Below are 25,978 nucleotides of genomic sequence, written 5' to 3'. Positions count from 1 at the left end.
AAATGCACTTGGTGTGACAGCTTCACCCTGATGTAGGCTTTAGCCAAAAAACAACCACACCATAGAGGGTTAAATGCACTTGGTGACAGGCGCAGCTTGCCCCTGATGTAGTATATGGCCAAAAAATAAACAGACTATTGCTGGTTAAATGCACTTGGTGTGACAGCTTCACCCTGATGTAGGCTTTAGCCAAAAAACAACCACACCATTGAGGGTTAAATGCACTTGGTCGCAGCACCGCACAAGACACAAAATGGCCGCCGATCTCCCCAGAAAAAAGTGACTGACAAACGGTCTGGGCAGCCTAAAAACAGTGAGCAATTGAGTATCAGCAGCTCAATGATCCACAGCTGCAGATCGATCAATTAATCAAGTGCTTTGGAGGAGTTAATCAGCCTAATCTCGCCCTACTGTCGCAGCCGCAACCTCTCCCTACACTAATCAGAGCAGAGTGACGGGCGGCGCTATGTGACTCCAGCTTAAATAGAGGCTGGGTCACATGGTGCTCCGGCCAATCACAGCCATGCCAATAGTAGGCATGGCTGTGACGGCCTCTTGGGGCAAGTAGTATGACGCTTGTTGATTGGCTGCTTTGCAGCCTTTCAAAAAGCGCCAAGAAAGCGTCACAAAAGCGCCAAGAAAGCGACGAACACCGAACCCGAACCCGGACTTTTACGAAAATGTCCGGGTACGGGTCCGTGTCACGGACACCCCAAAATTCGGTACGAACCCGAACTATACAGTTCGAGTTCGCTCATCCCTACTTAACAGTAAAAGTTACATGTTAAAATTTAGCCCTCCAAGGGCTGCATTTAAAGCTTACGCTATTCTAGGTATTATACTTAAATTGGTCCCCATTAAAGGTTCATTAATTATTGTCATAATTCTCCTATGTCTGTCTATGAATTCATAAGGGATCTTTTTTTTTTTTTATTGTATTTTACTCCTTTTTTGTTCTACAAGCTTTACTCTCAGTGTATCTGTAGACCATTTCTTTCTGCTTTACAGTGAATCAATCAGGAGCTGCTCTGACTGCTCAATGTATAGCATATATCACAACTTCTGACAACTAATAAATACTCATTTAATCTATATTCTTATCATTTGCATAATAATTTAACTGAATTGAATGTAAACCATAAAACAATATTCTGCAGGTAAACTGAAAGTGAAAGCTGTAGAACATAAAGTGTTGAAAATACAGCCAGGTCCATAAATATTGGGACATCAACATAATTCTAGCATTTTTGCCTCTATACACCACCACAATGGATTTAAAATGAAAGAAACAAGATGTGCTTTAACTGCAGACTGTCAGCTTTAATTTGAGGGTATTTACATCCAAATCAGGTGAAAGGTGTCGAAATTTCAACAGTTTGCATATGTGCCTCCCACTTGTTAAGGGACCAAAAGTAATGGGACATAATAATAATCATAAATCAAACTTTCACTTTTTAATACTTGGTTGCAAATCCTTTGCAGTCAATTACAGCCTGAAGTCTGGAACACATAGACATCACCAGACGCTGGGTTTCATCCCTGGTGATGCTCTGTCAGGCCTCTACTGCAACTGTCTTCAGTTCCTGCTTGTTCTTGGGGCATTTTCCCTTCAGTTTTGTCTTCAGCAAGTTAAATGCATGCTCAATCGGACTCGGGTCAGGGGATTGACTTGGCCATTACATAACATTCCACTTCTTTCCCTTAATAAAACTCTTTGGTTGCTTTTGCAGTATGCTTTGGCTCATTGTCCATCTGCACTGTGAAGCACCGTCCAATGAGTTCTGAAGTATTTGGCTGAATATGAGCAGATAATATTGACCGAAACACTTCAGAATTCATCCTGCTGCTTTTGTCAGCAGTCACATCATCAATAAATACAAGCGAACCAGTTCCATTGGCAGCCATACATGCCCATGCCATGACACTACCACCACCATGCTTCACTGATGAGGTGGTATACTTAGGATCATGAGCAGTTTCTTTTCTTCTCCATACTCTTCTCTTCCCATCACTCTGGTACAAGTTGATCTTGGTCTCATCTGTCCATAGAATGTTGTTCCAGAACTGTGAAGGCTTTTTTAGATGTTGTTGGCAAACTCTAATCTGGCCTTCCTATTTTTGAGGCTCACCAATGGTTTACATCTTGTGGTGAACCCTCTGTATTCTCTCTGGTGAAGTCTTCTCTTGATTGTTGACTTTGACACACATACACCTACCCCCTGGAGAGTGTTCTTGATCTGGCCAACTGTTGTGAAGGGTGTTTTCTTCACCAGGGAAAGAATTCTTCGGTCATCCACCACAGTTGTTTTTCGTGGTCTTCAAGGTCTTTTGGTGTTGCTGAGCTCACCGGTGCGCTCCTTCTTTTTAAAAATGTCCCAAACAGTTGTTTTGGCAAAGCCTAATGTTTTTGCTATCTCTCTGATGTTTTTTTTGTTTTTTGTTTTTCAGCCTAATGATGGCTTGCTTCACTGATAGTGACAGCTCTTTGGATCTCATCTTGAGAGTTGACAGCAACAGATTCCAAATGCAAATAGCACACTTGAAATGAACTCTTGACCTTTTATCTGCTCATTGTAATTGGGATAATGAGGGAATAACACACACTTGGCCATGGAACAGCTGAGAAGTCAATTGTCTCATTATTTTTGGTTCCTTAACAAGTGGGAGATGCATATGCAAACTGTTGTAATTCCTACACTGTTCACCTGATTTGGATGTAAATACCCTCAAATTAATGCTGACAGTCTGCAGTTAAAGCACATCTTGTTTGTTTCATTTCATATCCATTGTGGTGGTGTATAGAGCCAAAAATGTTAGAATTGTGTAGAAGTCCCAATATTTATGGACCTGACTGTATGTATTACATTGACCAATTGAAAAAATCATCTAGTCCAAAAAGAGTAAAATGCAATGATAAAAAAAAACAGCCCCTGACGATGCTAAGAGCATTTAACAAAGGTAAAGACGAGCAATGAAACTGCTGCTTTTTGTGATGCTTTAACATTTTCGGTCATGATTTACAAATGTAACTGCCGCTCAGTGACATTTTCACAAGGCATTGCTGCCTAGCAAACAGTCAAGTCCTAGTGTTTGTGACGTACACTGCATTCACATGATTCATATTCTCTATTGCAAAATACTGGACACACCATAGATTAACCCTACCCCCACATAATAATTACTGTGACTAAATATTATAACCATATTATGACTGTATAAGACCACTGTAAGATAATAGGTAGAACTTGATAGACCTGTGTCTTTTCTAAACCTTACCAACTATATAACTATGTAACCACTATACTGGGACTGAATAGCATCTACTCATATCATGAGTGGATAATATCCTTAATATTATATATAACCATAACTAGATACATAGAGATACTAAGGCCTCTTTCACACTTGCGTTGTCCGGATCCGGCGTGTACTCCACTTGCCGGAATTACACGCCGGATCCGGAAAAACGCAAGTGTACTGAAAGTATTTGAAGATGGATCCGTCTTCAAAATGCTTTCAGTGTTACTATGGCACCCAGGACGCTATTAAAGTCCTGGTTGCCATAGTAGGAGCAGGGAGCGGAGGAGCAGTATACTTACAGTCTGCGCGGCTCCCGGGGCGCTCCAGAGTGACGTCAGAGCTCCCCATGCGCATGGATGACGTGCCATGTGATCACGTCATCCATGCGCCTGGGGCGCCCTGACGTCACTCTGGATCGCCCCGGGAGCCGCACAGACGGTAAGTATGCTGCTCCCCCGCTCCCCGCTACACTTTACCATGGCTGCCAGGACTTTAGCGTCCCGGCAGCCATGGTAACCACTCTAAAAAAGCTAAACGTCGGATCCGGCAATGCGCAGAAACGACGTTTAGCTTAAGGCTGGATCCGGATCAATGCCTTTCAAAGGGCATCAATTCCGGATCTGGCCTTGTGGCAAGTCTTCAGGATTTTTGGCCGGAGCAAAAAGTGCATCAGTGTCCTGATGCATCCTGAACGGATTTCACTCCATTCAGAATGCATTAGGATAAAACTGATCAGGATTCTTCCGGCATAGAGCCCCGACGACGGAACTCTATGCCGGAAGATAATAGCGCAGGTGTGAAAGAGCCCTAACCCAGAGATACTGTAGACCGAGTCTCGGACAAAGAGTGAGTGAGAATGAGGTCTACAGAGAGGCCTATTTCTCTAAGCTAATTGAGTGAGTTCACTGGTGGGACAGGGATGCCACATTAGTATTACTAATCCTCCTGCATAACAGAGTGGACCATTCTACATTTAAAAGGGGTTTCCAGGACTTATTTACTGATGACCTATCCTCTGGATAGTTCATCAGTGTATGAACGGTGGGAGTTCGACACCCAGGACCCCACCCATCAGCTGTTTTGAGAAGGCAGTGGCATTCCTGTGAGCGCCGCTGCTTTCTCACAGTTTAATAGCACAGTGTTGTACATTGTATAACGACTATGCTTGGTATCTCACTTGAATGGGGCTGAGCTTCTCCTAGGCCATGTGACACATGAGCGTGTCATCACTCGGCCTAGGAAGAGCGGAGAGAAGGCCATGGCACTCACAGGAGCACTGGTGCCTTCTCAAACAGCTGATCAGCGGGGTCCCTGGTGTCAGACCCCCACAGATAAGATACTGATGACCTATCCTGAGGATAGGTTATCAGTAAGAAAATCTCGGAAAACCCCTTTAACTTTGTATTTTGATAGTATTCATCCTATATTCAAAATCTAAATTTAAAAATGTAACTTCAACAGACTTGGAACAAAAAAATAAAATAAATATATGTTATTATTGAAGCTCGCCAGATTTCCATGAAATCTAGCAGTTTAGTGTAACCAAAGACCTGCAGTGGTGCAGGATAGTAATTTTAATACAAAGCGACTGGTGTAAGTGGCATAGTGGGGCAGGTTGCTGCAGAAAATAGCCTCTCAAAGACCTTGGATTTCTGATGAATTTACAATCTTTTTATTAAGCAGAAGTAATTTTAATTTAAAAAAAATTGCAATTCAAATTCACTCTCTGCCTCATTCACTTTAATCAACCTATGTGTTGGAAAATGTGGAGCTAGGGCTTTGAATACTTGGCAATCATCCTGAACACCATATTTCTTAATGTATTTACACTAGACAACTGGCATAAATACATAGATACATGCTCTTGCTTCACTTCACTTATTACAAAACTGTCTGCAGTTACCACTTGGGGAAGTTCAGTACAAAGAAATGTACACAGTTATCATTGTCTGCAATAGAAGCTGTAATCATATCTTTGCACTGAGCTCCCCTTAGTGGTGGTTGCATAAAAATGCAGTGTTTTCACAACAGGAACAGAATAAGAAGTTCAGCACCAGAACCTTCCTCCGCCTGGGCCCCATCGCAGTTGTGTCATCAGATTCACTTGCCGTGGGTGACATTTGTTTAAGGTCTACACAGAAAAGTTGTATCTACTGTTCAATAAACATTTGTAGGGAAGCCCTTCTTTTATGTGTCATACTTCCAGGGATGGACTGGCCAAAGACCCTACAGGGAAATTTTATGTTAGGCCGCTGGCCCGGTACATAATCATCATAATCACCTGATGTTCTTTAAATTAAGAGCATTAGGCACTTATGCACCTTACGGGTGGCACTGTGTTATTTGGTTCTGCTGAGGCAGTATTTTGTGCTGCACTGTGGTATTTGGTTCTGCTAGATTTGTACTTTATGCTGCACGCTACTTTTATATCGCTGACACCCCTATTTGTGTTGGCCCTGACTTCTGTCAATTTGGACTTGCTACAACATTGGCCCATTTGTATTTTCTTTGTCCAAGGGCCACTTTAGGTTCCCAGTCTGTCCCTGCATACTTCATAGGACATATGAATAATTCATGATTTATATATTGTCTTGCATTTACAGTCCCAAAATATTATGATCACATGATATTTTAGAAGATAGCATAAACACTGCTCCATTGCCTTATACACCCTCAGTAAATACAGTAATCTATAACTGTAAATACTGTAAAAGAGAATCTTTGGCTTTCTAGTTCAATCATTCACACTTGGATAACACTAACGTTTACAATTCCATTGGGTTGTATTATGTGAAGGATAGTACTGGTTACTGCAGAACATAAATTCTGAAAAACAAGCCCCATCAGGATTCCTCCTAAATAGTTCCAGCATCTTGGCATCCTCCTCCCAAACTCACAATGATAAATGACCAAGATGCTAGGCGGACACAGCAGAGAACGCCACAGTTGCATTTCTATTTGTGAATGGCTGTAAAACAAACATTATTTTACCATTAACAATGACAAGTTCTGTTTTTTTTTTTATGATGAGTTTGGCCTTAAACTGTGATCCTGCTACAAAACTATTTTCTTATTTTTTATTTTTTTGGTGTGTGTGTTAGAAAAGCCAAAGGATATGAAATTTGAAACCTAGATTTAACTGTGGCTGAGCACTGGCTGACTAATGTTCCAATGTGCTTTAATAAGCTTATCTGTGAGCTTAGTATGGCTATATCTGTTGCAAATTTCTCCCTGATGCATTCATACTATTCGCTTCCCAAAATCTGCAATTAAATAGAAGGGTATCATCCTAGTTAACCCTGGCAATGCGTAACCTACATACACATCTATTTGTTTAGTACTGAAAACAAATCTGATTTATTAGACTGTGCAGCAATGGCAATCGAATTCAGTGTGCTCTATAAAAAGGCTAGTTGTATTCAGGCTTGTAAAATTGTCTGTATCACACATGAGGCCACCTGCTGATTCATGTAGAAGGACTCAAAGGTTTAAGAGACACAAGGTACAGTGCATTGAGACATATCAACCATTTATGAATGACAAGTGAGACTGGCAAGAACACTATATTTCATGCAACTTAAATTCACACTTGTAACACAATGCGTGTTATTATATCCTGTAATCAATGCATTTGACAACAACTCTGGCCATACACATTCAGCAGCTGTTGGCCAAACGATCATTCGGCCAAACGATCATTCGGCCAACTGCAATCTCTCTTATCTTCCTCATACCCGAGCCGAATGTGTCTGTGTATGCTATGAGGAGAGCAGAGAAAGATGCTGCTTTCTCCAATCTGGCAGTGGCTTAAGAAAGGAAATAACCATTGATTATCTTGTGAGAATGGCCCATGTAAAAAGGTCAGCAAATGAACTGTCAAGTCTTGAAGTTGATGTGTTTGAATCAAGAAAATGGGCAATCATGAGAAGCAGAGCAATTTTAACAGGGGCCTGATGACTTGGCCATAGCATCTTCAAAACAGCAAGTCTTGTGGGATGTTTACAGGATGTAGTGGTTAGTACTTACCAAAAGTGGTCCAAAGGTAGGACAATCAGTGAACTACCGGTAGCTACAGGGCCACAAACACACAAGGCTCTCTGATATGCATGCACAAAGACTGGAATGTCTGGTCCAATCCCATAGGAAAGCTACTTTAGCGCAAATTGCTAAAACCACTAATGCTTGGTATAACACAGTGTTTCCCAACCAGTGTGCCTCCAGCTGATGCCTTTGGCTGTGCGGGCATGCTGGGAGTTGTAGTTTTGAAACAGCTGGAGGCACACTGGTTGGGAAACACTGATATAACAGATGTATAAGAACACAGTGCATCACTGCTTGATGTGCATGGAGCTGCATAGCCATAGAGAGGATAGAATGCCTATGCTGAACATTATCAACCACCAAAAGCACTTACAATGGGGCAGATGACCATCATTTGATCATTGAGCAATGGAAGAGGAAGAAGGTGGCATAGTCTCAAGTTTTATTTTACTGTACATCATCTGAACAGCCAAGTGTGTGCCTCCCTTACCTGGGGAAGAGATGCCTCTAGAATGCTCTAGACCAGGCACCCTCAAACTGTAGCCCTCCAGCTGTTGTAAAACTACAACTCCCACAATGCCCTGTTGTAGGCTGATACCTGTAGGCTGTTTGGGCATGCTGGGAGCTGCAGGTTTTTCAACTGCTGGAGGGCTGCAGTTTGAGGATGCCTGCTCTAGACTAAGAAGGCAAAACAGCAGAGGCTGTGTAATGCTCTGGACAATGTTCTACTGTATTTACAGGAAGGGCTGTGCATATATTGTATATAAAAGTATGTATACACCCAGATCGGATAACAGTGGAACACAGAAAAAGTCTAAACTATGGAATTAAGGCGAGTAATTACATATGTGGTGCTAGAATAACATAATTTGGCTAATGGAAGATTGTTGTCATTTTTCTAATGAAAGCAGAAAGAAAAAAACAATCATTTCATAGTCGATTATAGGTACAATGTTTAAATGTAAGCTTTCAAAAATTACCTTTTCACATACTTCTTAACTAATAAAAATGTCAGATGTTTATCTTTCCTTTCTGTAACATTGCAAATACAAAAAAAAATAACATTCTATTCAATTCTAAAGTGTGATTTCCAAGATTGATAGTTGCCCCATATACTTCTCAGGAGGCTCTATCAGCATTTGCAACATCCTGTCCTGACACCATTACACACTTTAAGTCAATACTGAACCACTCCACCCTGCAGACAATGTATCTCTGACTGGAAAGAAAGAAAATAAAATAAATCAATGATTAGCTACTAAACAATCATATTTCTCTATTGAGCCATTTTAGTGGTAGCATTTGGGAAAATATACTGCAAAACATAAAAACGTTTTGGTCGGTGCAAGCAAAGGAATGTTTTTTCAACTGCAAGAACATATGGACACCTGGGCTTCACCAGTGGTTGGAGTCCACACCAACATAAAAAAAAAAAACATATATATATATATATATAATATATAAATAACAAAAACAACTTTAATTTTTATGCTAAATAAGACATGGCAGAAGCCATAAAAAGGCATATGCATCATGGGTATATGAGCTATGCTCATTTTTTACTAGAAAGGCTTCATCGGGTACACCCACTTGAGAAACACTCTCAAAAGTATATTATTTCAGTGTTAGTGACCTGTTTATGTATCAGTTATATTGTTAGCTTCATTTTTGTTTGATTTTAACATTGTCCCTTATGAAGAACATAATGGTGCATAAAATAGATGAGTGATACCAAAAATAATATCTCATTCTACTGTACAATTCTAATTACTTATTGTACTGTATAATCTTTATTTAACAACGGCCTGTACTTTCTGTACACACTAAAGGGATTGCTTGCCCATGAGAGTTTAAAATGGCTCCAAAAGTAGATCTTTATTTTAAATCTGTAAGTATGAGAATAAAGACTAATTCACGACCTAGGCAAGAGGATGGTAAAATCCTGACGCAGTATAGTGCATATGTTTAAGTACAGTAGTGATTATGCCTTCCGAAAGACAATAAAGAGGCTGTTATTAGCATATGTTTAGCAAAAAAGAATGTGGTAACTGAAGGTACTGTATTTTAAATTAAGGATCAGTAGCTCCATTGGTAATCTGTAAACCGTTGTTAAAAATAACTAGAAGAAGTATATTAAAACCTCAATTTATAATGGTCTAAAGCTGACCACATAGATGATCACCTGACCCATCTGATAATCCATTTGACAGGACAAATTATTTGGGGCAGGTCTACTATAAATACAGGATCTTGATAGCTCTGTCACTACTGCTATCTCCACCTCCTCTGCTTCAGACAATGTAGCCCTGGCCCTAGTTTTCAGAGTGACACTTATGATGTCACCAGTATGAAATGTCTCATTATGAAGCACACCACACCCAGTCATGCAGGTTTCTTGAAAGTGACCTGCAGTGTGTTCACAGACTTGTTCTAATCTCAAACCTGAAGCATTTTGTGGCTAATTTATACCTTTATTTTACTACAAAGAGATGGCTATTTGTTTAAGGGTCTACATCCATAAACTTTTCTCTGAAAATTGTCTTGTCACAATTGTTGCTGTTTGAGAAGGTACAGGCGCTCCTGTAAGTGCTGTGGCCTCCTCTCTGCAAACCAAGCTTGGCATCACAACTCAGCCTCATTATCTTCAATGGGGCTGAGGTACGCCTATGCAATGTGACCAATGAACGCATCATCACTTGGCTACAGTAAACACTGCTGCCTTCTCAAATAGGTGTTCAGCAGAGGACACATCTGTCAGACCCCCACTGATCACATGCTGATTACCTATATATTATGGGTCCCTGAAGGTGCTAGATGTAATAAAAATAAATAAATGCAATATTCTAGCACAATGCTAGTCTCAAACTTGCTAGAATCTTGGACAGATTAGTATTTTCCACATTACAGGTGATGGAGGCTGAATTGATTTAAGCATTTGACCATTGTCTTAAATGGGGAAATATGGCTCCATAGTTGGAAATTTGTCTGTTGGAAAAACAGCAGCTGAGAAAATCTCATATTTACATACAGCAGGTTCTTACGGATGCAGCAATATCTAATTTTTATACTATTTAAATTTATTTAAGTTTTACACAATAACAAAATTTTTTAGACCCCAAAAAATCATGTTTTAGTGTCTCAATATTTTGAGAGCCATAGTTTTTTTTTTTTTTTTTAGCGACTGTCTTAGGTAGGGTCGAATTTTTAGCAAAAATAGCCACTATTTTGGGGTGCATATAACATTGCTATTACACTTTTTGTGATGTAGGGTGACAAAAAATTTTTTAACACAGTTTTTAGTTTATTTCTTTTACGTTCACCTGAGAGGTTAGGTCATGTGATATTTTTATACAGCAGGTTCTTCCGGAAGAGGTGATACCTAATATGAATACTTTTTTATTTACTTAAGTTTTACAAAATAACAGTATTTTTTAAACAAAAAAGATATGTTTTAGTGTCTCCATATTCTGAGAGCCATACTTTTTTTTATTTTATATTTTTACTTTTAGTGATGTAAGGGGTTAGGTGTTAGGTCATGTAATATTTTTATAGAGCAAGTCGTTATGGACGTGGCAATACCTAATATGTATACTTTCTATTTATTTAATTTTTACACACTAATATCATTTTTGAAACAAAAAAATAATAATCATGTTTTAGTGTCTGCATATTCTGAGAGCCATAGTTTTTTTTAATGTTTTTGGAGATTGTCTTATGTATAGAGTAAGATTTTTGCTGGATGAGGTAACGGTTAGATTGGCACTATTTTGGGGTGCATATGACTTTTTGATCGCTTGCTATTATACTTTTTGTGATTTAAGGTAACAGTAAATGGCTTTTTTATTTATTTTTAATGGTCTTCACCTGAGGAGTTAGGTCATGTGATATTTTTATAGAGCAGGATGTTACAGACGTGGCAATATCTAATATGTAGACTTTTTAAAAATTTACTTAAGTTTTACACAATAACAGCATTTTTTTAACTAATAAAAAAAAACATGTTTTACTGTAGCCATAGTCTGAGAGCCATAATTTTTAATTTTTTAGGCGATTGTCTTAGGTACGGACTCATTTTTTGTGGGATGAGGTGACGGGTAGATTGGTACTATTTTGGGGTGGATACACCTTTTTGATAGCTTGGTGTTGCAGTTTTAGTGATGCAAAGTGACCCCCAAAATTTTTTTGCACTGTTTTTTTTGGGGGGGGGGGGGGGTTTTGGGGGGGGGGGTCTTCATTTGAGGGGTTAGGTCATGTGATATTTTTATAGAGCAGGTCGATACAGATGCGGCGATACCTAATATATCTACTTTTCTTTTTTTTCTCTACTTTTTACAAATTGTTTTTAGTTTATTTTGAGGAAAGAACACTTTTTTATTAATTTGAAATTTAATTTTTTTGTAACATATAATTTTTTTACTTTTATTTTTTCACTTTATTTTTTATCCCACTCTGGGACTTCAACTTTTTGGGGTCTGATCCCCTTTACAATGCATCAAAATACTTCTGTATTGTGATGCATTGGCTGTAAGTGTATTACAGAATGCAATACACTTACAGCCTGTTTGGACCAGATGGAATCTCTCTTTCTCCCTCCACACATCGCATGTGTCGAGGTTAGCGCTGACGGCCATGCAGCAGGGGTCCGGCTATCAGTGACTGCCGGACCTCTGCCGCGGATTAGGTGGGCGCATCTCCTGCACCCGCCCGTTCAACATGCCTTACATGTATAGCGCTGGTTCTTAAGTCACAGACATCTGCACCATACATGTATGGCACAGGTCCTTAAGGGGGTAAACTTATTTTTATTTAATTTTTTTATGTTTACTTTTACTCCCCTTAGGGGCTAGAACCTGGGATCATTTGTCCCATTCACCATAATAGAAATATATTATGGTGAATAGGATGCTGACTCTCTACCTGCTGAGCTGTGCCTTTTGTACAGCTCAGCTGAGCTGTGCCTTTTGTCCCATTCACCATAATAGAAATCTATTATGATGAATGGGATGCTGCCTCTCTATCTGCTGAGCTGTGCCTTTTGCTTAGCTCAGCAGGCAGAGTACCATGACAGGCCTGAATAGTTTCAGCAGGGCCCAGGCTGTCATGGTAATCAATTGTAGCATGATTCATACAGGGGCTCTGAAGACAGAGGGAGACACAACCCTCTGCCTAGTCCCTCAGGTGACACGGTCGTTATGGAACTCAGCATCTAATGCCTTCAGTTTTTCACGCAAGACCCATTTACTTCTACAGAGCCAGGGATGAGTGAAAAATGCACAATATAGAACATGCTGTGATTTTTCCTGCAGGCAGACATGATGCATGAGAAACAATGCTCATGTACACAGACCGTTTGAAGTAAATGGGTTACAATTCAGTCAGGATGTTATGTGTTTGCTTCAGACATCTCACCCAGACAGAAATCTTGTTCATGTGAAAGAGGACTTAGGCCCCTTGCAGACAAGCGTTTGTCATACTGCGCGTCCGCAGCACACCTCCCTGCCTGACCTCTCAGCACTGACGGGGTCGCATAGCATTATATTGATTTATGATGCTATGTAACCCTTACAGTTCTGGAATGTATTGGATAACACTGACAACATTATGTCAGTGTTATCCAATACATTCCAGAACTGTAAGGGTTGCATAGCTTCATAAATCAATATAATGCTATGTGACCCCCAGCAGCGCTGGGAGTTCAGGCCAGGAGCTGCACTGCGGACTCGCAATATGACAAACACTCGTCTGCAAGGGGTCTTAAACTTAGAAAATGTTCCCATTTTCATGAATATGCCATAGCTTGTGCTGTATAAGTAAATTTATTAGTATCTGCATTGAGCTTAATTACCACTGAATTAATAATAGCCTGTGGCATGATAATTAACTATTTCAGGCCTAAAAAGTCACATAATGACCTAGATTGACGCAATTAATAACTCTAGCTAAATTAACATTTTACAACTGGTAGTGTCATTTTTAGCACTGATAGTTTTAGTATAATGATCAACTGTAAATATAGCCCAAGCGGAAAATTCCTTTACAGCTCCTTAAGGTATCATTAGTTACCAGTGGGATAATGATTTTATGATATAAATGGATTTAATTTTATTTTATTTTAACCATCTTTATCCTATTATTTTGTGCATACAGCACCTTTGCACACCTATTTGTCTCCATGGCTGCAAACTACAAAAACCTATGTCCAGTTTGACCCACTTGTTTCCCAATTCACTGTGCTTCTTGCTAAGCTACGCACAGTAGAAGAAGGATGTGATAAATGTCCATCTTGTATCATATATTATACAGTATGTTATGTGATTTTATGAATGATGTCATTGTCCCATTTTATGTCAAATGATTATACTGTTTAGTGCTAAGAAATGATCCCCAGTTGTTTAGAGCAGACCTTATGTATATGGTAATAGAGCTACCTAGGATACACTAGGTCTGGTATACAGTACTTTGTGGTTGTATAAAAATTCTCTAGATTCTCCTTTGTGAATCAATTAGCATGTGCCTATAGGCCAACAACATTGGTGGTACACAACTGAGTTCATTTTTAAACTGTTCAATTAGGCATGTTGTAAATCATTCTGGTTTAGACATATGCGTGTTTGGTACGTGATGAGCTTCGCATGAAGCCCGAACACCCCATACCTTACTACATGTGTGTCCCCACTTAACAAGGCTCTCATTTTATGTACACAATGCATGTCTCATATTTAGTGTCTATATGATCTGTATGAAGAAATTTGCATTATGGAAGTATGCCTGTGCTTGTAACTCCTTCTGTACATGATTGAAGTCACATTTTTGCTCATATTTTATATCTACCAGTTCGATGAGGAGGAGGGGTGAGCATGAATAATGAAGTGCCTCCTCTAGGGCTGAACCAGGACAGATGAGGTTGTCCTCCCAGCCCCACCCCATTTTCTGAGGGTAAATAAAAATACGTTACTATCGAGATTTAAACGATGGGAGACTTGATATGATTAGACTGTGTACTTTTGCCAGGCAATGCAAAAAAAAATTAGAATTTATGTTTTTCTCCTCTCATTTCATACTAAATATTCATTTCATACTAAATATTGTACCTTTTTTAAATGAAAACCTAAAACTTTAATGGTTGGCCTTGTTGCCAAAGCAAACTCAACCATTTTTTATAGAGTATAAGTATGGCTGGTGATACTGTGTACTTGCTTGAAAGCAAAGTGTGTGTTCAAATGTTTGGCAGAGGCCTGAGTGTGGGGTAAGTGTGAAATTGAGCTGTGGAGCGGCATTATCTCTTAGAGTCACACCTTGGTCACGGTGGTTGAGGGTAATAGGGGTAAACAGGACCAGGACGATTATATAACAGTTTTAGACCAAAGGGAAATTTATTTCATATCCCGTATCTTTAGCCATGAAGACATGCAGTTTTTGGCCACTAAGTACACTACAACTACAAATTAAACCAACCTTAAATTCAATTATCTAACATCTACCACCTACCTATATTGTGGATCCTATGCTTTGTGAAAATTACATTAGTGCTTAATTGACAATCACCTGAAGATACCTTTCAATTGTATACCATCATTTATATAAAATGAAATATTTTAGTTTTCACACTGACCACTGAGGATACCCAGTAGTTGTGATTTGGATTGTAGCTGGTAAAGGGTTTTTCTAGTATGTAGCGATGTTGTACTAAATTTGTACCATGAATAATTGGAGCCCTTAACCAAATTTGCAGAGGGTTAAGGTTAGACAAAGCTGTACCCTATTCATAAGAGAACAACATTACAATGACAGATAACACTCAAAATAACATAGTTAGGAAGTTTGGAAAAAGACACAGGCCAATCCGTGCCAACCTAAAATACAGAAATATTGGCCTTTTGAAAAGCTCGTACACTATATGCACTCAACACTTGGTCGAGGCTCCTTTTGCATGAATTACTGTATCAATGTAGCATGGCATGGGGGTGGTCAGCCTGTGGCACTGCTGAAGTGTTATGGAAGCCCAGTTTGATTTGATGGAGGCCTTCAGCTCATCTGCATTGTTAAGTCTGTTGTCTCTCATCTTCCTAGATTCTCATAGATTCACTATGGGAATTAGGTCAGGCAAGTTTGGTGGCCAATCAAGCACAGTGATACAGTGGTTATTATACCAGGTATTGGTACTTTTGGTAGTGTGGGCAGATTTCAACCCCTGCTGGAAAATGAAATCAGCATCTCTATAAATCTAGGGCTTCACGGCGACATGTGTTGCACAACATGTCACACCAATGTTGCGTGACATTTTTTTGTAATGACAGTCTATGGTGTCACACTGCAACATGCTGTGACTGCGACAAGACAGTCACAAAAAAATACAAGTTGTATAGATATTTGTCCGACTGTCGTGTCACAGTGACAGCATAGACTATCATTACAAAAATGTCGCACAACTAATGACATTGTTTAGCCCTAGCCTAAAGTTTTTCAGCAGAAGGAATAATGAAGTGCTCTTAAATTATCTGGTGGATGGTTGTGTTGACTTTATATTTTCTAAAACACAGTGGACCAATAACAGCAGATAAAATGGCTCCCCAAACCATCAATGACTGTGGAAACTTCACACTGGACCTCAAGCAACTTGGATTGTGTGCCTGTCCACTCTTCCTCCAGATTCTGGGACCTCGATTTTCAACTGAAATGCAAAATTTACTTTAATCTGAAAACAGGACATTGGACCACTGTGCAAAAGTTCAGTCCTTTTCCTGACTTTTGGGTTTTCATTAGCTGTAAAGCATAATCATTAACATTATAAACACTTGAAATAGATCACTCTGTAAGTAAAGAATCTATATAATGTATGAGTTTTACTTTTTGAATTGAATTACTGAAAAAAATTAACTTTTCAATTATATTCAAATGTAGTAAAAAGAAATTAGGTGGTACAGTTCCTTTAAAATTTTAACCTACTAACAGAAATATACATAAAACATAACCCGTGACAGCAAAGTGTTGGCCTTTAATTGTTATGTTTGTAGTCACATGACTCCTTAAAAAGATAAAGGTTAATTGTTTGGGGTGGTATACAGACAGAGCTAGCTTAATCAATATATTAAGGATGTTGGATCTTTGTACTAGCACAATTGCAGTATTTCAAAAATCACTGCCCAAAATTTGTAAAATGCATGGCGTCACATGGGGCCCTGGTAATACAATATTAATGTCTTTTGTGCTGGAACGTGTCCAGAGAGTCAGTTTATAAGACTTAAGGCATCGGCTCTTGAGGATAAAGATCTAAATATATGAGCAGAGAGCAAATAAACTTTACATTATAATTGGCAGCTCATCTGAAATAAAGAGTCTATTGATTTTAGTGACCTAAAGTAACAGGCAAATGAGATGTTAGCAGCTTCATCAACATTATATGAATATCAGTGAACATTGAATATCAAATTTAAATGATGTGAGTGAAGCAGGAAGGTCTATAATAATATAATAAATGGAAGGCTAAGGAATATCAGCACACCCTTCCTGTCTTAGAAAAGAGAGATTGGAACCTGTCAATATATAAAGGGTTTCTCTTATCTCAAGGGAACATACATAGCCTATTATATTTTTAAGCAAAAAGAAGCAAATACTCCCTGTTCTTTTGAGCTCTAACTCACACAGTAATCATCACTATAATAGGAAACTCAACATGTCACTGACCACCGAGCAATGTTATTCCATCCACTCTACTGCTCATTGGTTCTCCATAGACATGACAACAGAGATCTACCCCAGACAGAAACATCTTTGCTCAGCTCTCACACAGATTGTCCTGCTATATACCCCACTGAAGAGAGCTCTTTACTTTTTTTCATCATTCTTTAAGGGATTGCACACTTAATAATTAATTGTACCTTCCTGAGAGCAAAAAATCTGACCTGGATTAATGGCGTTGTACTCCACTCTTCTCCCCCCACTCTAGAAACCAGACATATGTTCTAGGTCATCCAAAAATCAAACACTGGGAATATAGCTTGTTCCATGGTCAAATGCACATTATGGTTGATGTAAATGAAAAGACAGAGCAATGGTCTTTTCCCATATACACACCAGACAGCCATAACAACTACTCAAAGGTGAAGTGAAGAATCTCAATAATGGCACTCATTAAGGGGTAGGCTATATAAGGTAGAAAGTGTCTTAAGTTCCTTAAGTTATAGTCATTGGCTGCAGCTGTGACCACATCCTGGTAGTTGACAGGTGGGGACCAGAAATGCAATGAAGACAGCCTGTGATTCAAAGCAGTTTGGTCTTTAAAGATGGTACCCTCTAGGGACAGCAGCAGCCAACATAGCCATGGTTTTAAACAGCAGAAACTTGCAGCTAATGTCTGTGAATGGTGGTAATTCTGATTACAGATATTTAACTCCTCAGATGCTGTGGTCTAGACTAAATTGTGACAACAGCATCTGAGACAGATTTCATCAGGAGTGCTACACTCTCAGAGCCTGAATGGTTCCTCCACGTGGCTATTGGGGGAGCCATTGGGTGTATGGAATAGCCCTGGTCTCTCTGAAGAAACAAGGGGACATAACAAAGTAAAAAAAAAAAAAAAAAAAAAAAAAAAATATATATATATATATATATATCAAAATTTAAATCACTCCATTTCATGATAATTAAGATAAAAATAAATAAGCAATTCAAGTAATATTAAAATATAAGCCTATAGATCTGATATGGTGAATGCTGCTTGACCATTTTGCATCGCTTCAGCTCCCCAAAAAAATTAAATAAAAAGTGATCACACAGGAGGACAAGTTACTTCACAACACTGAGGTAAAGAGCCGCCTCATTCTCCTCTCTGCTTGTCATGGATTATGGTCCTGAATACAGCTGATAAGATCCTCAGCTGATTCTCTGTAGAAATGGAGTTCACGATTAGACATGAGGTACAGAGAGAAAGGACAGGACAGACTGTGGAAATGGACACTGCATACAAGTTCTGATGCTCATTACCCCCCCTACCCTCATATCTATACTTCAGGTCTCCTCATGAGCTCCATTCTTACAGAGATTCATCTGAAGATCTTATCATCTGTATTCAGGACCATAATCCCTGACAAGCAGAGCAGAGTTGTGTTGTGAAGTGACTTGTCCTCCTGTGTGATTAGGACAGATTCTGTGTGTACTAATTGGACGGAAGTCATTTTATTATTCTTAATGATTGCTCCCCAGACAAAACAAGCCATTATAACTAATGAAAGGCATTTAAGGATATATTTATAATAAAGTAATATTTGAGTATTTTCAGTCATTGTATTTTCTTAATTCCCGGAGAACCCCTTGAGGTTTCACACTCTCCTCCTTTAATTTTATCCAACTTCCACTCCCTCCCTCCCCCCTCTATCTCTACCCCTTTGAGGCTTCTACCGTCCTGTTACTCCCTTTTAATAAATAGTCCTTGAACATTATTGCTTTATGGAGTCTACCCCATGGCCACATAATTCTTTAATGTTCCAGTTATAATACATAATTGATCAGTAATTGTATGTACATTCCGGAGCATGAATCAAATAGGATGGTGTCATTTCCGATCCGGGAGCAGAGTATCAGCCTATGAATCGCTTGGTGGAACACATGTGCGTTCCAGGGCTACTTCCGGTTTACGGAGCCTAACTACTTACATAATTTCCTTGTCTGGTCGCCGGCTCCTAACGTCACTTCCGGCCTGTGGAACGCATTTGTGTTCCAAAACCGGCGTCCTTATGGTATATATTGTGCTAAGCTATTTTTAAGGTACCCCTGGACACTTAATTTAAATACAGCTCATATATGATGGACCAGATGGGAGAGTGTGGTCTCTATAGATATAAGTTGGGACTTACATTGCAGGCATGAGGGATATGGTAATTTAAGGGGGGAGGGACTAATTGTAGGTGGATCCTTTAAAAGGTGCCAAGTTTGGAACATACATGGGGACACCGGTCATCTCTAGCCTGCATCTGGGCTCCTGTTCCTAGAGGGTCTCAATTGTGGGACACTGAGTAGAAAATCTCCATTGTGAGATCTTGTTGCTGGAGCATCCTTCTCCTCTTCCCCTGATGAACCATTCGTAATATACAGAGGCTGGGGAAACGTAACGTTGGGAATTGTTTGGCTTTTCTATATGTTAGTGTGTTGAGATCTATGTTTGTCACTCAGTGTACTATAGGATAGGGTGCTCCAGGGTTTACTAGGTTAGTTACGAGGACAGGGAGCCCCTACCTTCAAGTGGTGTCCCTGGGCTTAGCCTATCTAGGGTCATATAGGGAATTGTCTAGGTCATTTATTTTATACTATATTCCATAAGGGTAACCTTGGTTATTGGATATCATCCACTAAGGACCTTCTGTCATCATCATCCCTGGACCATCCCTTTTTTCATCATTGCTGTTGCCATAATGACATCCTCTTATAGTGCAGCAGCACATTATGTGAGACCAAGCCATCACCTTCCAACGTCCTTACAGAGCGGCACCAGTTTGAAAAAGGCCTTGTTGGCTGAATCGCCACATCTAAGCCACATTATAATTAAAAAACACTAATCAAATATATCTACTCATCTCGCTGGAGATATTTTGAACCACATTTAGAAACACATATTGGCAAATTGCCTTATAATACTTGACTTTGCAAGATAATATTACTACAGCTTTTAAGCTTTTAACCAGAGCCTAAAATACTACATAGAATGGACTTAACCACAAGGGACTTAACAGTTGTGGTTCTCAACCTAAACTCTTTTGGCAAAAGTTGATATGGATGAGGTGATACAATAAATAAGGCTTCAGGCACATGACTGTGTTACGTATTTTGGGTTATAGATTATTTTATTGGCTATTTCTCTCAGTCTAATAACAATTTTGAGGCACACCTAAGTAAAGTTCACACATACCAGTATTTCACCATTCTGTATGCATATCTGACTACTTAGCATTGTAGATATACAGATCTTGCAGGCACCAACATCATTGGGTTAATGCTTTAACTTGACACTGTACCCGATAGTGTAGCTTGATTAACCCAACAGTATAACAAGCTTTACATGTTGTTAAAAAAGTCAGTGCTAAAAGCTTATGTGTTAACACACCAAGAATGACTTTACCAACTGCTACATCTGTAGAATAGCAGTAAAATGGGCCACATAAATCTTGCACGTAATATAGTTTCCATTTGAACAGTACCACAATATTAAAATACAGGATGCTGATCTCACTCTATTGGCTCTCTGAAGAGACCCCAACTGTAGACTATTGAGTTAGCAAAGTGGACCAGCTGTACAGGTTTGAGCAGCTGTCCCACGGGGAACTCCACACTAGAAACATAGTCACCACTATTTGGTGACTTTGGCAAAAATACAGAAACTTTAAATGTGATAGCACGAGCTCGCCCCCCCCCCCCCCTCCCCCTTCTTCATATAGCTTAAGTGACACCACCGCAAGTCTAATTGCCTGACTATCTCCATGTCCAATTTTATGTTTACTGTTCAAATGGATGTTTATTATTCTTCAAGACCGGATACATCTTTATTTGTATGATCTTTATTTGTGTAATAATAATGGAATACTTTGCAGGCCTGAGAGCCTAACATTTATTTTACACAATAATTTATAGTCTCTATATTCTCCTTTAATATAACTAATAAAAATATACATTATAAAAAGAAAAAGACAAGGACAGGAGGAAGTAACTAGACATGCTGCCTATCTCTCATCCTGCAATTGAGAAAGTAAAGGGAAATCTACAAACACAAGATCTCTATATGGACTGTGGTAGCAGTAACAAGCAGAAGGAGGTGGCTTATTTTTTTCTATTAGATATGATTAGATATCAGATATGTAAATTGTTATAGTTGTGGTATGATTAGACTCTGGGATTTGCCCCCAAGAGTGTTTAAAAGTTCTTCCACTGGTTCTATGTTAAAAGGCTGTCAGAGGCTACTTTGGGTACTGTACCTTTTGGTGAGGAGGCACATCACTGAGTTGAGAGAAGCAGAATTGTCAGTTGAATGAACTGCCCGACATGCAGATCATTCTTTCCTAGCTGTTAGAAAGTGTTGAGAGCAATGGTTACTTAAGGGCACAGAAACATGATGAACAGGCTCCAGTCAGACCACCAGTAGATTGTTTCATCAACCAACAAGCACAAACAACTCCCACAGTTTTGTTATCCACCATCAAGACACAAGTGGTGCCTTTGTTACTTATTATGCCCTCCTGTTCAGTGCCACTGCTCCTCAGTCCTCACCTCCCTGTCATCAAAGCTACAGCAGTGATATACATGCCAGTATACCACACATGACTCCGGCATTGGTTTTATACCATATACCATTGTGGCCTGTGATTGACTGCATTGGTAATGTGAGGTATATGGCCCCGCACCATAGCAGAAAAAAAACATTATGTCATTGCTGCAGAGGCATGGAAGAGATGTCTGATGGTACAGGAAGGAGCTTGAGGCCATAAGCCTGACATTTTTAAAATTATTTTCATAGCTTCCCTTCCTTGAAAAATAAACTCTTTAATGAGAACAATGATTTTTTCATTTTATGTTAGCTTAATCTAATTGTAATATGCCACAATTTCCTACAATTCAATTACTGTATGGATATTAAGCCCTTACCGACCAGCTCTGTGCATGGACTGTGCTGGCCATGACTTTAAAGATGGCGCCTGCTCACAAGCAGAATGGTCGCCATAGCCTCCAGGGGCCTTCTGTTTTAAACTTTTAACCTTTAAGATGCCGTGGTCAAACATGACCACAGCATCCAAACAAACAAAAACTCTGGCTTCCCTTGGTGAGGTTCCTTCTGAATGACAAGAGGTTGCCGCACATTAGTTCCTATGGAGCCCCCCCTGTGGCAGGGCTAGATAGGAACATAAAGGGAGATTTATCAAGACTGGCGCTTTCTGCTGGAGCAAGTTTTTTTTCTGTATTAAAATGCAACATAATCTATACATATGTGGTATTGCCATAATCAAACTGACCTAGACAATGAAAGTAACAGGACAGTTTTATTATTCAAAAGACAAAATCCATAAAACTGTGGCAGAATTTTTATTTTATTTTTATTTCACACCATTTAGAATTTTTGTACAGCTCCCCACTACAACATGTTGTTGAGGTGAGATCACTGCTGTAGACAGATAAGCAGTTCCTGGCCAGGAGAACTGGAGCAGCAGTGCATAATCTTTCAGGTAAGTACATTTCAGTTATTTTGTGCAAAAGGATCCCATGTGTTCTGTAGTTTCTTCTGAAAACCTGACAACCCCTTCAAGAAGTACAAATACAGTCCCACAGAACCTATCAGAAGCAGGGTCGCCTAGATGTGACTGCAAATCATGTCAATATGCATGTCTAGTGCAGTTTCAAATTGATTGTTACTAAATAGTTGTTAAGTGATTGTCAATTGCTAATGGTCACACGGTTATCTGCAAAACAATCAATAATCATTGAGCAATTAATGCATACTTTGATTTCCGTTTGGTATTGACTGATATTAGAGTGTCGATGACAAAAATCATTGAATATAGGAATAGCTACTGAAATAATAATATATTTATTTTATTTATTTAGAAGGATGTGTTACTAGTACCACAAACAGTGATGCTATTTTGTATCATGATTATGGTCATTAGATGTCAGCACTGATGCCTGCAGAATTGTGAATACAGCTCTGATGCAAAATACAGGCTGTATTATACAGGCCAGTTTAGATCTTACCGTCTCATAGAAACTGATTAACTTAGTTTGACATGACCGATTCCTCATGAAGCCATACTGATATGGCGTTATACACTTATTTTCATTGAGATACTAGAGAATAGCATCTCTCAGAAAACTTTCAAACTGTTTTCCCACAACAGATGTTAGACTTATCGGCCTATAGTTTCCGAGCTCAGTTTTGTACCTATTTTTAAATATTGGCCCCATATTTGCTAAGCGTGAATGTTATAGAATGCTCCCTGTCATTACAGAGTACTTAAATATCAGAAGTAAGAGTCTGTCTATGACATTAATGATTCTCTTAGGATACAGAGGTCTATGCCACCTGGATCCAGTGATTTGTCTATTTTAATCTTTTTTAACTACTGTAATTCTTCCTGGGTCAGACAGACCAAATTTAATGGGGAGGTTTTTCTGACACTCTGCATTTTATCTGACATTTCCTCAGTGAATACAGTGGAGAAAATAGTTTTTTATAAATTCACCAAATTTAATAAATCCACTAAATTAAAATTGAGTGGGTTGTCTAAATAGTGCCACCCAGTTTCAAAATGTACCTGCTATGGCTTTGCTCGGTTAACAGGACAGTTCGAGTCTACCTGAACTGTCAGACAACCCCTTTAACTTAACATTATATAAAGGGGTTGTTTGAGATAACTAGAAACAATGCCATCTGTTAGTATGGGCTGTGCCAAGAGTTGCACCTCAGTCCCAGTTTTTTAGACCTCCAATGAGTGAAAGAAACATTGAGCGGATTGTCTCACAGTCATCACTAGCAAAGCACACAATCTTTGACTTCCCCAGATTTTTTTTGCTGGGGAAAGTGAGGGGGGACTGGCCAGCCAGGATAGTTTGAGGACACCTATACAGGCATATGGATATGATACAGATATGTGTTACTTTAAATCATTTAAGTGATTTAATTAGATGACCAGAAACAATGCTATTATACTTGTGAGTATGGATGAGTGTGGGCTGTGGCAATCGCAGGTCTTGTACGAGCCTCACGTTTTTAATGTGCTGAGCTGCATGACAAGCCCAAGAGAACTATAACACTGTTACAGGAATTAAAATTTCATGCAACCCTTTAAAAAAAAAAAATTGCTCTTTCTTTATAGTGACCATTTAGTAAACCCAAATAGCCTCACTAAGAAAGAGCAAGAGTATATTTGGTTGGAGAAAACCAACAGGGATGTTAACACAAACCCATTTAGACCTCATTGAACTGTGCCCTTGTTTACTATACTCTAAAATTAACTACACTAAGGGACAAGCCAACAATCCAAAAACATACTTAATACACACATGGTATTTAATACATCTACACAACTTAAAATATACTGCAGTAAACCATTTTGTAACAATATAACAAATCCTTTAACAATATAACAAGTCCATTAAATTAAAAGCGTCTTTTGAATGGAATTAAACAACATAAAACATTACAGTATCAATCAATCAGTGTGCTAAAGACAAAATAGTTGTGCTAATGGGAAATAGACTTGTAAAGTAGTGGCTATACATTAGCACAATCAATGGGAATAGCTTAGCTTATTTGAGAACTGTTCAGAATTCTGATGAAATTCTAAGTATAAGACTTTTATATAGTCTTACATTGGATTGCAAAATGGCTGAATAGTATTTTCTAAATTCCTAAAGGTTTAATATACTTAAAGAGATTTTCCAGTTTCCATCAACTGCTTTAACTAAATTTATTGTGTGTCCATTGTTCACTATGCGCTGATTTTGTAATTACTTAAATCATGGCATCTTCTGATATAGAATGCAGTCCAATTCCATCAGCTCTTCTCCTGCAACTTCCTGTGATGTCATATGTTTTAGTTCCAGCCTGGTTTTCCACTCTCTGCTGTGTCCTGTAGTGTGAATGCACACCTATGTAGCTTGGGTCGGGGGAAAGGCAGGTCCCTATAATTCCCTCAATCCTCAGTAATTAAACCGTGAACTTCTATCGCATGTTCTTCAGTAGCAAACATGTGCTGGAAGTTCTCTGCTTTGCCAATGAGGACACAGAGGATCATATGGCCCTGCTAACTATATGGATGTTTACATTACAGGACACAACAGAGACCAGAAGAACAGGCTGGAAACATATGAATCACAGGAAGCTGTGGGAGAAAAGGAGATGGAGTCATGTGACTGTATTGCATATCGGGAGATATAATCAGATGTATTCCGGTAATTACAATATATCACAAGGTTAAATATGGGCACAAATTAGATTAAATGAAATCGGATTGGTAGAAACTGGAAAACTCTGTTAAAGATTCACATAATTATAGTATCAGATCTACATTTATTTAGTCATCAGTGATGCATTTGGCATTTCCTTTACTTTTTACAGAGGCACATGGGAGGAAATGTATTATCTACTTTGTGCCTGAAAAGTGGTATTAAAAAGTCACAGGTGCGACTTTTTTAAAAATGTCCCATCAATCACTTTTACACTGCCCTCACTACTTTCCCTAAAGGTGGTGCGGTAAGGGTGGAAAAAGGTGTGTGGCCAGCCGCTTCACCAAAGTTATCTTCATTTCTGCCAGTTTTATGCCGCAAATGAAGCCAGAGATCTACCGCAGTGTTATTTCTGGTTTGTATTACTTGTTATAGAGTTTTAGACACTTTTTAAACACATATATATATATATATATATATATATACAGTACAGACCAAAAGTTTGGACACACCTTCTAATTCAAAGAGTTTTCTTTATTTTCATGACTATGAGAATTGTAGATTCACACTGAAGGCATCAAAACTATGAATTAACACATGTGGAATTATATACATAACAAAAAAGTGTGAAACAACTGAAAATATGTCATATGCTAGGTTCTTCAAAGTAGCCACCTTTTGCTTTGATTACTGCTTTACACACTCTTGGCATTCT

The 25,978-nt window shown here is 38.9% G+C and overlaps 1 protein-coding gene across 2 annotated transcripts in view; it reads right to left on the bottom strand.

Moving 5' to 3' along the window:
- The window catches only part of GABRB2 (gamma-aminobutyric acid type A receptor subunit beta2), a 532,994-nt gene that overhangs the window by 322,517 nt on the left and 184,499 nt on the right, over positions 1 to 25,978 (bottom strand). The window lies entirely within an intron of this gene.

The sequence above is a fragment of the Bufo gargarizans genome, chromosome 2 (genome assembly GCF_014858855.1).
Source record: "Bufo gargarizans isolate SCDJY-AF-19 chromosome 2, ASM1485885v1, whole genome shotgun sequence".
Taxonomy (NCBI): Eukaryota; Metazoa; Chordata; class Amphibia; order Anura; family Bufonidae; genus Bufo; species Bufo gargarizans.
The sequence above is the reverse complement of the archived record's forward strand: the minus strand, read 5'-3'. Positions and strand labels throughout refer to the sequence as shown.